This window comes from Globicephala melas, chromosome 10 (genome assembly GCF_963455315.2).
Source record: "Globicephala melas chromosome 10, mGloMel1.2, whole genome shotgun sequence".
In the NCBI taxonomy this organism is placed as follows: domain Eukaryota; kingdom Metazoa; phylum Chordata; class Mammalia; order Artiodactyla; family Delphinidae; genus Globicephala; species Globicephala melas.
In genome coordinates, this window is record NC_083323.1 from 95709537 (window position 1) to 95716464 (window position 6928).

At 40.5% G+C, this 6928-nt stretch overlaps 1 pseudogene; it reads right to left on the minus strand.

Annotated features, from left to right (window-relative positions):
- Positions 1–1821: 1821 nt before the first annotated feature.
- LOC115840935 (acylphosphatase-1 pseudogene) lies at positions 1822–2130 on the minus strand (annotated as a pseudogene).
- Positions 2131–6928: the final 4798 nt, after the last annotated feature.

A 6928-nucleotide genomic window follows, 5' to 3' on the forward strand; every position in this document is an offset into this window, starting at 1 on the left:
AAAAAAGTCTGTGTTTCTCCTCATCAAATCTGGGTCACTGAACAGGACTAGATGGCCTAAGTAGGGTTGGCATAAGTCTACAAGTTGAGGTCCATGTAGAAGGTTATTAGGAGTCCAGAAAAAAAAGTTAAATAATAGACTTTCAGACCCTTAAGGGAACTAAGAGCTTCACTAATCTAATGCCTTCCTTATTTTTTAAAAAAATATATTTATTTATTTATTTGGCTGCATCGGGTCTTAGTTGTTGCATGCGGGATCTTTCATTGTGGCGCATGGGCTCCAGAGCGTGTGGGCTCTCTAGTTGTGGAGCACGGGCTCTAGAATGTGCAGGCTCAGTAGTTGTGGCCCGTGGGCTTAGTTGCCCCACGGCATATGGATCTTAGTTCTCAGACCAGGGATCAAACCTGCATCCCCTGCATCAGAAGGTGAATTGTTAACCACTGGACCACCAGGGAAGTCCCCTTCCTTATTTTTTAAATATCTTTTCATATTATAGTAGTTCCCTCTTATCCACGGGGGATACTTTCCAAGACCCTCAACGGATGCCTGAAACCGCAGATTGTACCCAACCCTATATATACTATGTTTTTTCTTATACATACATACATACACATGATAAAGATTAATTTATAAATTAGGCACAGTAAGAGATTAACAGCAGTAACTAACAATAAACTAGAACAGTTGTAACAACATACTGTAATAAAATGTATGTGAATGTGATACCATGACAGCAGCCAGCTGCCGAGTGAGTAATCAGCATCAATAAACCGGACCAAGGGATGATTCCCATCCCTGGCAAGACGAAATGGGATGGCTTGAGATTTCATGATGCTTCTTAGAGTGGTGCGCAATTTAAAACCTGTGGATTGTTTATTTCTCGAATTTTCCATGTAATATATTTTCAGACAGCGGTTGATCGTGGGTAACTGAAACCTCAGAAAGTGAAAGTGCTAAGAGGGTACTACTGTATATGTTCCTTTTACAAACTGTTTCTTCCATACCGTTTTTCCCCCCTCCTTTCTTAAATGTTAATATTTATCTGTAATACTAATTTTAGTTTGCAATAAATGAAGGCCCAGTGGTAAGGTGACTTGTCCAAGTTCATTCGGCAGGTCCTAAGCAGGTCCTGGCGTTTTTTCTGATTTTCCTGATGCCCAAGAGGCTATGACTCAGTGTCTCATGTTCTCACTCATCAAGATGCCAGTGGTTTATCTTTACTCACTGGAGGGCGTGGGCCTGTGGTGAGGAACAACAGCAGTTTTTTTTCCTTGAGATCTAGGTCTCTTCAGAGTTCTTTTTTTTTTTTTTGCGGTACGCGGGCCTCTCACTGTTGTGGCCTCTCCCGTTGCGGAGCACAGGCTCCGGACGCGCAGGCCCTGCGGCCATGGCTCACGGGCCCAGCCGCTCCGCGGCATGTGGGATCTTCCCGGACCGGGGCACGAACCCGCGTCCCCTGCATCGGCAGGCGGATTCTCAACCACTGCGCCACCAGGGAAGCCTCACAGTTCTTTAAGTATATGAATTATTAACCTAAAAATAATATTGCATGTTTCCACATATTCATTTAACATTACTAAGAACAAAATGCCCTTTTCTCTCATAAACACAATTGTTTTTAAAGGTTCTAATGTGTTTTTGTTGATTAGAATTGTAGTTGTAATCCTCCCGTCATACATATAATATGCAGTAATAATCAAATATCTGATACTAAAATAACTTACTGATAAATTCTAATACTGAACACAGAATAGTTCTATCTCTACTAACAATAAAAAGCAAAACCACTTAGTTTATCTTGGAAAATTTAAATTCTGGCCATTATTTTACAAGTTAGGAATCTGAGTAGTCCAACTATGAGATGCCTTTCTCATTGTAGAAGTTTGCTCTGTCGACGTGCGTTTGTTTTGGGATCCCCTCTTTTTCCAACCATCCCTGCATATGACGCACTTTGGAGATGCAACCTTGAAATTGCCCTCATACTGTGCCCTGGTCAGTATTCTGGACCCAGCCTCCAAATTCCAGCTTTTGCCCCTCAGCCTGAGTATATTTGTGGAAAAACACCCCGTGTGCCTTCCCCCCAGTTTCATAACCCACTGATATCAGGGTGTCCCCTTCTCCCATGCTCATGCTCAAACCCTCCTTGCCCTCCTCTCACGCGGCGGGAACTACCCAGGCGACCACCACGCCAAAGGTTCCCCCAGCCAAGTAACCGACGCGCCGGAAGCCTAGACAATTCTTGAAAAAAATTTTAACATCCTCCCCCTCCCTGGCCCCACCCTCAATCCCACTTTGGCATAAGCAAGATATACCTTATTATGCTAGAATTATTTACAGCCTAGTAATAATTTTCCCATGGTACTTTTATTATTGCAAATACAGCTGCCTCTCGTTCCTCCTCTTATTTCTAAACTATGGCCATAACGATACTGAAGGGCTAGTATGATATACTCTCTTGTAAACTATCTGGCCTAGGAGATCCTGGAAAATCATAAAAAGATGGGATCACTTTGGATGAACAGAAGTTACCTGTTACTGAATCTTGACCCATAGCCCTTGCAGCTCTGCAGTGGGGACAGTTATAATACTGATGGGAAGTCCTTATTCTGGTCCCTCAATTTCAAAGCACAATTTTTAGTGTTAGAGCTTTGCTGAAATGTAGCTGTAAGAAAAAGTCTGGACTAGGAAAGAAAAAAAAGGTCCATTTGTGCTGGGAAGCAAGGGAATTTCATAATTTACAGTATAGATGGCATCGCTCAACACTCTCAAATAGTCCTTCCTACCTGGAATTGCAGATTGTAGGTTAAACACCTTATTTTTCATTCACTGGATGTAGAGGATATCTTTTCTCCGATTCCATCTATCTTTTCAATTTTTCTAGGAAGGTAGGTTGAGGGGAAATCTACTTTCAAATTTTAAATGCCTCAGGGTGTTAAGGAGAAAATGGTAGCATTTTCACAGATAGGTAGCTTCCTAGGTAGATCTGTGGGAGCAGATTTATCTATCAATTTATGGCTGGAAAAACCCAGGTGGTGAGTGTGAAACATTTTTCCAGGATCATAAAATTGGCATATATACCTTTAAAAACATATTTTAAAGGTCTGGCATACTTTGTAAAAGTCTTCTCATTTTGGTTCGGTTCATAACCTGCCATGTATCAGACACTGCTAGACACTGGATATGCAACGATGAATAAAATACACTCCATATCCAAGCAGTTTTCTGTAATGTGATTAATGCCCTTCTTTCAGACAAACTTTTACAGTTTCCTTCACCTCCACGCAGCCTCTCCAATTATTTTGTTAATGGTTTCTTTAGGAACCCACCTGCTAGGATACTGTGATCCAGGGTCAGTCCTTAACTTTCTGTATGAGAACCTCGGTTTCCCCATCCTTCCCTAAAGGCAAGGCTAAACCCCACGCTTTTCCTTTCTTCTGTCTCTTTCATCCTTTTAGTATAAGTAAATGGGAAGTCTGGGACCAAAGGCTCATATGAATTTAATTATCACGTATATTTTAGAAAACCACGGTAGCCGCTAACTTCGCTGAGTAAACAGGAAACTATCGATCCCACGCAGGAAATGGCCTTGTTTGAGGGCAACGAAGGTTTCGCGGATTTCCCTTTCTCCTTCAGTTCCCTTCTAAACTCATTTCCGGGTTTCAATCCATTTGGTCCTTCACTACAATAGCAGACTCCGTCTCACTCTTCCCAATTCCACCGTAGACATCGTCTTTGAGAGAATGGCCAATTGGCCCTTCCCTTTCGCGGACATCTTTACGCCTTGTTTTACATCACGGCAAATCCCAACCAATCAGTAGTTGGGGTGGGAGGTACTAAAATAATCTTCACTTCCTTCCCAAACATCCGCCTCTCGCTTGCGTCATCCTGATAGATTACATACGTAGCCAATCAACAAGCAACCTTGGGCCCGGCCTACCTTAAACCCAATCAATTAAAATGAAGACGGAGAATTGGGCGGAGAATGGAAAACTTGCCCCCTCTTTTGGAAATGGTTTGAAGAGGTGCGTCCGGATCTCTTGAACTTAACAATTTTCGACCAACGATCACTGCATACTGCGTGTCTCAAACGCCCCAGTTCTGTTCCCCTTCGACCTCACCCCAAGATGAGCCCCACCCCTCATATCCCTCCCCCCGCTCGCCCCCTATTTCAGTAGAACACATTCCCATCCTGAATCATCAGGAAAGGATCCAAACCCCAAAGGCCCGTGTTTTACACGTTCCTCCCCGCGCCGGTAGAGTAGGGGGAAGGGGAGACCCTGCAGACCCCGGCGCCAATCTTTCCATTCAGTGTGTCTCTCCTCCCTTCCCCACGTTCCCGGGTCGGAGCTGACACGGGAGTGGGAGGAGCCGAGGGCCTGCTCGGCTTGGGGAGAGGCTAACCCTTCTTAAGGTGGCGCAGAGCTGTTAGGTGGCTGGGCCTCTAAACAACTGGGATGTGACGTCCTCCTGCCTCCCTACTTCGCTTCCCACGCAGTTTCTCGTCTCTGGTCCCCTAACCTTAGTCCTAGTCTTATTTTTAGAAAGAATAAACAGGTTAGGTAGGTAAACTAATGAAACTTACAATAATAAAGTTATGTAAAAGAAATACAAACCACGGAGAGAACTTTTCCTTTACGATGTAATCTCTTCTTCTGTGTTCTATTCTTTTCTTCCGAGATTACCTTTTAAAGTAGCCGCTAGAATTTTTCTGATGCGCAAATGTGGGCTCAGATTTTGTCTGATAAGTATTTTTAAGTGAATCATTTGTATGTTTGTTTATTCTCTCCCCACTAGATCTGACGACAGCCTCTAAAGGAATCAAGAACCCTTTGCTTAGAGGTTGCGGGCTACCTCCTAGTCCTTTTACCGAGGGTTCCCTGGAAGCTGGAAAGGCAGAAGTGGTATATCGGGCCGCCTTGCAGTCTTGCCTCTAGTTCAGTCTTCTCAGTTGTAAAATGGGGATACCTTCTAGGTTTAGTGTTAGTACTAAAAGACTTCGTGTAAATGAAAACACACTGTGATCTGAAAGGTGTAAAACAAACATTAGATAATATAAATATAAAGCATGTAATAGTAGTAAACATTTACGGAGTCCTTACTATGTTCCAGTACTTTTAAACAGTATTTAAAAAAAACTATTTATTTTGTAAAATTTCAATCATATGCGAAAGTAGAGAGAATAGTATTAAAAAAAGACAAATGAAAAAAACCCACGTTGTAATAAGCAACACTTGGCTAGTCATTTATTACCTATACCTCTCTTCCTCATCACTTGGTTATTTTGAAGCAAATTTCAGGCTTTTCATGCCTAAATACTTTAGTATGCATCATGAAAAGATAAATATCTTTAAATAATAATAACACAATTCTATTAACATATCTAAAATATAACAGTAATTCTTTTATATCACCGAAGTCAGGATTGAAATTTCACCAATTGCTTGATGTTTTTTCCAGTTGCTTTGTTCAAATCAGGATCCCCCCAAATGTCCATACATTGTATTTGACAGATATGTCTCTTGATCCATACAGATTGCATTTGGTTGCCTTGTCTTTTAAGCCTCTTTCAATTTCTAGGTTACTTTTCCTTCGTGCATTTATCTAAGTGCATTCCATGCATGAAATCACACAGTCCCTCCCCAACACTATGATGTAAGTAATATTATTATCCCCATTTTACTGATGAGGAAACTGACTACCAGATCAGTTAAATGACTTAAGTTCTCAGTTATTGAGTGTCAAAGCTGGGATTTGAATACACAAATTTTATCCACTATACCATGTTTCATATAACACACAGGTCTTTCATAAGTGCTTCCAAAATATGTATTGTGGCATATTGGTCACCAATAGTATGAAGAAGCATTTCGCTCAAGGTAGACTAGCACTCATGAAGAATTATATAATATGTTCTATTATTGAGAAGGGTGAATCTTGTACATTTTTATTCCTTGCATGTTTCAGTGACTATATTTTTATTCTACTCCGTATCACCCTCCTTAATAGAAAGTAAATGGAAAATGAATGCAAGTGCTTCTCCCTGTCTCAGGGAAAAAGCAAAACAAAACTAGCTTATCGGTTTCTTTTTTTGATTTAAAAAAATCTCATGAGCAAAAACCATACAAATGCTAATTATAGATATAGTAGAAAATGAGGTAAATTATAATAATCTTTAAGCTTACATCTTTGGTATATATCCATCTATGTGTTTGTGTGTATGTACATACACAAATATATACATACACATACATATATATTTAAAAAAGCAACTATATAATCATATTATACAAATTGTTTTTTCTTTTTTTTATAAGCATGTTAAACACGAGGTTTATTTTAACTATGAGTCCACTATGTGCTATACTGACAGTAGATACAGGGCCAGAATAAGGTTGTAAATATTCATACACGTGTAAAAAAACTACAACTTACACATACTTTGTTTACTTGATTGAAAGCCTTGTGGTACATAAAATGCTTTCTATAGTTGATCTCAGCTTTGTTCCCACCGAAGTGAGTTGTATCTGGGTTTTCTGTGCTCAAGACTGCTCAATTGCTGCTGCTGCCGCTGTTGGTTGGTTTTCTTTCAGGATCAAGGTGGGTACTTTCATATAAAATCTTGTTTTAAATTCCTTCTCTGTCAAGTCTTTCCTGGATTCTTAGCTTTGCATAATTATACCTGCAGTGGAACCAGCAACCTAGCCACCAAGATAAATCCTCACACTTCAGCGTCACATGATCTTCTAATTCTACCTTCCCCTTCCCGGGCTCCCCATGATCCGGCGCATCCGCCAAGGGGACAGTCTCCCTACAAACTTTTTTAACATGATTTTCTCACTGAAATATATTTAGATACATGAAAAAAAAATTCGTTCTTTAAAATAATACGTGACTATTGCAAATATCTAAATGGTAAAGAAGACATAAA